The sequence below is a fragment of the Panicum virgatum genome, chromosome 1K (assembly GCF_016808335.1).
Source record: "Panicum virgatum strain AP13 chromosome 1K, P.virgatum_v5, whole genome shotgun sequence".
Taxonomy (NCBI): domain Eukaryota; kingdom Viridiplantae; phylum Streptophyta; class Magnoliopsida; order Poales; family Poaceae; genus Panicum; species Panicum virgatum.
In genome coordinates this window covers 16983397-16990303 of record NC_053136.1, presented here as the reverse complement: position 1 = coordinate 16990303, position 6907 = coordinate 16983397, and the positions used below count along the sequence as shown (strand labels likewise).

At 42.6% G+C, this 6907-nt stretch overlaps 1 long non-coding RNA gene across 1 annotated transcript; it reads left to right on the top strand.

Annotated features, from left to right (window-relative positions):
* Positions 1 to 1632: 1632 nt before the first annotated feature.
* LOC120651645 lies at positions 1633 to 2388 on the top strand. Its single transcript, XR_005666270.1, has 2 exons — positions 1633 to 1925; positions 2070 to 2388. It is a non-coding gene; the product is annotated as an uncharacterized LOC120651645 (long non-coding RNA).
* Positions 2389 to 6907: the final 4519 nt, after the last annotated feature.

The following is a 6907-nucleotide window of genomic DNA, read 5'->3' as shown; positions in this document are numbered from 1 at the left end:
GCGGAGTGATATGGCAGGAGGAGGGGGGCAGGCGCGGACGCATCTAGTGTTGAGGTTCTCGCTTGTTATGGACTAGGCCTGTACGGCCCACCGATGTGCTGTGATGCATATGCTGTGATTTACTTAATTTCGTTAGACTATGTTATGTAAGTTGCTGCACACTATGATATGCGTGCTATTACAAAGTAAAAATGCTGGTGAACTAAGCCATATAATGAAGTAGGTACGATCCATAAATTATCGGCTCCTATTACAAAATAAATATGCTGGTGAACTAAGTCCATAGACCATGTTTATCCATCTATAAATAGGGACACTCAGGCTTCAATGCCCACACCCCACATATCCACAGAGCTCACCACACCACTGCAGCACAACACATAAGCACCATGGCATCCTCAGGTTCATCCTACATTCCATTAAACAAGAGGAGAGCAACTGTGCCTGAAGGAATCCAGGTGCCTATGTGCTTTTGCGGTTCGTTGTGCAAGTTTATGGAGTCTCATGTTTTGGGCGACGATTACGGCATGAGGTTCTTCATGTGCGACAACTACGTGTACGATCCGCCTAGGAGATACAGCAACAACAGACCAAGGACTATCTTGTTAGAGCGTTTATGGGATTTGCTAAGTTACTTCTAACTTGTCTGCACCCTAGTCCCCCCCCCCCCCTCGCCTCTTTGTGATTTCATGCAGTGGTTGGACACGAAGCAGTCACCGGAAGCAAAGGACAATGTTGAGTGGCAAGCAAGGTATGCTGCGAAAAGGTGGCAGCGAATAAAGCATGAGGAACAAATGGAAGAGAAGCGCAGGAAGGATCAGGAAGAGATCCGAAAGAGAATTGAAGCGGTCGAGTGTGAGGCGGAGGAGCGTGAGGGTAAGGAGCGTGAGGCTGATAGAGAGAAAGCACGAGAGGGCCCGCCGTGTAAAGGAAGCGGGGCCCGAGGCCATTAGGAAGGGGAAGTATCCCAGGTGCACTCAGTAATGAAGCACCATGTAATCCCGACATTTCAATTCCCCTAAGGCATGTTACGTCCTGCTTGCCCATGCCATTGCAATTTGTTGTTCTAGATTACCGTTGTTCTAGATTACCGTTCAGTCAATGTGCATTGCGATGTACCGTAGTAGTAGCTATGTGTTGGCCCGCTGTGAGGTTTTTATGACCTAACCAGTATTTGTACTTTGTAATCAAAGCCGGGATTTAATGATGAAGTGAACTTTAATTTTTGCATGTTGCTTGCCTACTTGTACACTTTTTAGTAAGACGTGATCGCTCCATGACGCCCTGCAATATCATCGAGGTTTTAGTAAGACTTGTAGACGCTCCATGCTAAGTATCCAAATTAAATATTTTGCTCATATTTAACAATCCGACAAGAAACTGTTGACGTGAAACGTCACAACGAATCCTAAATGATAGACTCTGGCGTGCTTCAACACAACAATATTCAGGCCGACGTGACTTCACGACTGACCGCCACTACATGAAAAGTCGCTATTTGAAATACTATTTCGATATGATTACATCCTGAGGCCTTCTTCGATGTACTAATCTCGTGACCCCGTCGCTGTTTCGAAGGACGATGCAGGCAGTCCGGCGTCTATAAAAGGTGAGGATGTGGTTGTCGAGAGTGGAGGCAGTTTAGCTTCGAACATATTTTCAGTAAGCACAAACAAACCGTTATGAGCTCGTCATCGAGGGCAGCTTTGCGTCGGAAATTTGAGGCGCATTTAGGAGGCCCTCCTAACGATCAAACTAGATGTGTTACACATTGCAAGGTATGGCCGAAAGGTGTAGAGCCACTCTATTGCTGTTGCCAGATGCGTTGTGTTCCCAACATATCCCGGGAGTACGAGACTTTTGGCCAGAGGTATTGGTCTTGTAAGAATATTGAGGAAGTTCAAAAAGCGGTTGCAATATCACAGGTACATATATTTTTTAATATGTTTTTCTAGTTAATTTCAATTATTCTAGCAATTTTGTTTCATTTCTTGTTTATGAAAGGACGGTTTTCATGGGACGAATACTCATTTTTGTCATTTCCATGAGTGGATTGACACCTCCATCAGTCCTTGTGATCAGCAATATGTGGCGTGGTTGAAGAAGGTGGATGATGATGTACGCAAGTCCGGCATTGAGAAAGCAGAACGAGTGGGACGTGGAAACGGTACTGGCCGTGAATGATGGATGTTGTAGTGGACCGTTTCATTCGGATCGGTCCAATTGTTTGAATAAGTTATGTTCCTTCCCGGCCAATATATTACGTGTTTGTTTCGGAGGCCTCTTCTAGGTCCCTATGTAATATTTTTTCTGCGTGCTTTCTATGTGTACTCGTTGTAGTTTTGGAGGTTGTTCTCGTTTGTAATAAAACCGTGCATCATCCGGCTCCCTACCTGCAGAATCTGTCACTAGAACCAACAATGTTTCTGCAAAATTTTTTGTTACACCAGCGGACCGTCCAACAGTGCAGTGGTAGTAAGACGATTAGGCCGGTGCCAGACTATGTCTAGACCGGTGAAGTGGGACGTGCATTATTGAACACTGGGACATGCATTATTGCGGCACTGGGACCAGTCAGGACAAGCAGTGAAACAATAATGCACTGGAACGTGCATTATTGCGGCACCCGAAGCCTTCGCGGAGTATAGCTTTTTCATACGCATGCGACTCATCCATGTCGAAGCTCATACATTTGCAGGTGTGCTGGGCATATTAGACAAATGCATTGAATTGAGGATAGTCCCTGCCTATTGCCTTTTCAGAGGATAGCCTCTGACAAGACTACATGACACCACAACACACAGCTTTACAGGCACGGTAATAACTCCTCCATGAGTCGCATGTCAACCACGGGAAGCATAGTAGGGAACACTCAAATGACTAACAAAGGATCGACTACATAATTAAACTCTCACAACACATGGGGTGGCATGTGAAGACCTCTACCAAATAAAGGCTAACAAGGTTCTGGACTAGACCTAACATGCCTTAGGTAATTAAAACGAACAACAAACGCATGGATGCAGCATGTGAATAAGATACAATACTCCTAGTAGTTATCCCACATAGCAAATTGTGTTGACCCTTCTCCACAGTATCCTCCCATTGCAGACGGCGGTGGAGGCGGAGGCATGTTCTTCTTGTGACAGGGGCAATTGCAATATGGATCAGTGCACGATGCTTCCTGTGAATCGGCACTGTTGCCGTTGTCATCCTCTGCCTCATCAGGGTAAAAGCTGCTCACTTCCCTTTCAAGATCGAAGATACAGTTCTGCAAGTAGTAGATGTACTCCTGATGCGGATGAATAGGAGAAGGATTGACCCACCTAGTGAACCCGCAATTTTCTGGAGCGTCGGAAAACTACATCAAATATCTCTCGTAAGTTGGGCAAAATAAGAGATATTTAACAAATGCATAGTAGTAACAATTACCCATGCTCGTGGGCATTTGAAGAAACGTCGACCTCCATCTACCCCCTCGGCGCACATCTGCACTAAGCAGTCCTCCACATGCCTGCATTTAGGCCAATCTTCCTTTCAACTATCATATCCTCTATTAGGAGAGTCTTTGCTGAAATCACTCTTGCTCTCAACTGGAAACTCATACACCGCTTCAGAAAAGAAATCAGGACCAAGAGAGCCCTCCCAAACAATGGGAGGACCCTTCCTTCCCCTCCTTTCCTCTCGCAGCGCCGGAAGCCTTTCCACTCGACGAACCTCCAGACATTGGTACCCCTACAAATTTCTTATTTTGAAGTTAGTAGCAACACATCCAGCACTACGTATATATAGGTGGAAGCAGGTTAAGTACTCGTGGAGTGAAGGCGTGAATGCACTTGAAAAGTCTACGCCTGTATCACTGAGAAGCCTATTACAAAGGACACTGAAAAGCCTATGTCAAAGGACACTAAAAGCCTATTTCAAATCAGACTGAATAGTTTAATTTAACACACACTGAAAATGCTAGATTCTTGTGTTACGTTTGTACATGCAATGTGTGGCGCAATCTTATGTTCAACTTTGTTACTGTCATTGAAAATTGAAATTATATGTTATGTAATTTCTTGTGCATCATTTATTAGTTTATTATGTTACGCTTTATTTAATATTTTATTTTTTTTGTGGTACGATATTTTTATTACTTAATGTTATTATGCTTAATATTATTACTTATGTTATGAATTCTTTTCTAATAAATTCTGTTATGCAGCTATTGTACTATTCTTACTTAATGTTATTATGCTTAATATTATTACTTATGCGACGTGGCAGGAGGAGAGGGGGCAAGCGCAGACGCATCTAGTGGAGGTTCACGTGTTTCGGTCGGCCTCATTGAATCGTGCATTGGATTCGACTATGAAGTGAAGTGACATAAGATGACGTTGACAGGACGCTAATTGATTCCCTTGTCTGTCCTATGCTGTTTGAAACGACACAGAAATAGTCTTTTCATCTCGTGATCATTTAGTAGAGGCAGTGCTGCCTGCTAAGACTGTGGTCATGCTTTGGAATAATGCAACTGCTATATGACACTTTTATCATTTGCGACACTTTTATCATTTGCGACAGTGAACAGTGATCGCTTTATTTGGCGTGCGAGCGCAACAGTGTGGAGCAGTGAGTGGTCATGTCCGTGCTTAAAGTGCGAGGGCAGCAGTGTGGAGCGCACTGATATTTTTCACCCTGTCGTGCACGGTCCGAAGAATCCAAATGATAGACTCTGGCGTGCTTGAACAGAATAATGTTCACGTGAAACTGTTGACGTGAAACGTCACTCACCATCCTAAATTATAGACTCTGGCGTGCTTCAACCCAATAATTTTCAGGACAACGTGACTCCGTTGCTGTTTAAAAGGACGATACAGGCAGTCCGGCGTCTATAAAAGGCGAGGATGTGGTCGTCGAGAGTGCAGGCAATTTACCTTGCACATATTTTCATTCGGATCAATCCTGCTGTCTGAATAAGTTATGTTCCTTCCCGGCCAATATGTTGCGTGTTTGTTTCGGAAGTCTCTTCTGACTTTCTATGTATTGCTTTTTTCTGCGTGCTTTATATGTGTACCCATTGTGTTCTGGAGTTTGTTTTTCATTTGTAATAAAACCGTATATCATCCGGCAATGGGAAATTATTATACTAGTACTCCGAAAAATGCAATAAATTCGGTCAACTACCTGCACAATCGGTCACCAAAACTAATAAATTTTTTGGACAATTTTTAGTTACACCGGCGGACCGTCCGTCCCATAGGATCCGACAGTCCGCTCGGCGACAGAGGCTAGCTGTTCGGACATCGAAACCGTCTTTTAATATTTTCGGATGTCCGAACCGCTATTATTTTTTGAGGTCCGAACTGCTCGTTACAATTTTCGGACCGAACTGCTTGTTATAATTTTCGGATGTCCGAACCGCTATTATTTTTGGAGGTCCCAAGTTACAACTGCCAGCATATCGGGATCTTCTAATTAGCACGCGCGCTCTAGGAGCGCAGCTAGCGCACAATTTCCGACCAAGCCGTCAGTTTTCTTTTTTAGAAAAAAATTTAATTCATAACTTTCTAGTTTTTGAAACTTACAACTTATCTATAAAAGGTTTGCACATAACTTTTTCTAAACAACTACTCTGGAAATATTTTTTCAGCAAATTTTTGTAATACACATGACTTTTATGTATAACTTTCAACTTCTCACGAGATATTTTTCAGCATAACTTTTTACGATATGCAACTTATATGTATAATTTTTTGTAAAAAAAGACTTATTAGAGGATTTTTAGCATAACTTCTATGATAATATTATCAGAAAAACTTCTCGCATAATTTTTGTGCATAAGTTCACTATCCAACTTTCCATAAAAAATTTGGAAAATTCCTTTCTACACTCGCTTGTAGCTACTACCATGGTGTGTATCTCATGATACAAGATGTATCTGATCCAACGAAGAGTATGTGTTCATACTAAAATATCTATGATGAAATATATGTTGGGTATGTGATCATACATAGAGTATATGGACATACTTATTTTTATATACTAATACTAAGGTATAACCATTATATATTTAAAAAATAGAGCTACTTTTGAAAATTTTCATGTATATACCTTTGAAGTATTTTAGAATAAGTATATGAACATACTCAAAGTGATAAATGAGTATGCGGACATACATACGATGATATATTGATGATGAGAGTAGCTACACGCGAGTGTAGAAAAAACTCGTCCAAAATTTTTTAGTATAATTTCAATAAAATATTTATCGAACAAAAACTTCTTAGGAGACAGCATAATAGAATGTAAAAATATTAGATAAAGGAACTTAGTTTAATACTCAAAGGAATACCTTAGAAAGGAAAAGAGAAAAATATAACTAATACATGTGCATGAGAGTCTAACAAACAGCTAGCCTCCGTCGCAGAGCAGATGTCGCAGCATATCGCCTGTTCAAACGGCCGTAACGCCTTTCGCCATTCAAACGGCGACAGTCAACTGTAGTGCCCCAATTACGGTACAGAGTCAGCTGTAGCTCGGCGGTGCTATTACATTACAGCTATAGTCAGCTTTAGCTCGGCTGTAGCACCTTCAGCCAGTCAGATGATCCAGCGGTAACATAGATAGGCCGTGGGCCAGCTCACTTAACGCCGGTTCATCTGGCGGTAATTATCTTCCGCTAAATGAATTGGCGGCAGGATGACATATTTGCAAAAAATAATTTGAAGCATATATTTTTGACGAATTGAAAAAATAATAATATAAAAATAAAAAAATTCTGGTTCCCCCGTCCACCACCACGTGGAGGGCGCGCCCGGCGGCCGCCGTGGAGGCATCGGAGCCGGTCCCCTCTCATCCGGTATCGTCCAAGAAGTCGCGGAGCACGTGGCCGCGGCGCCACGCTCCCCGCGCGGCGCAC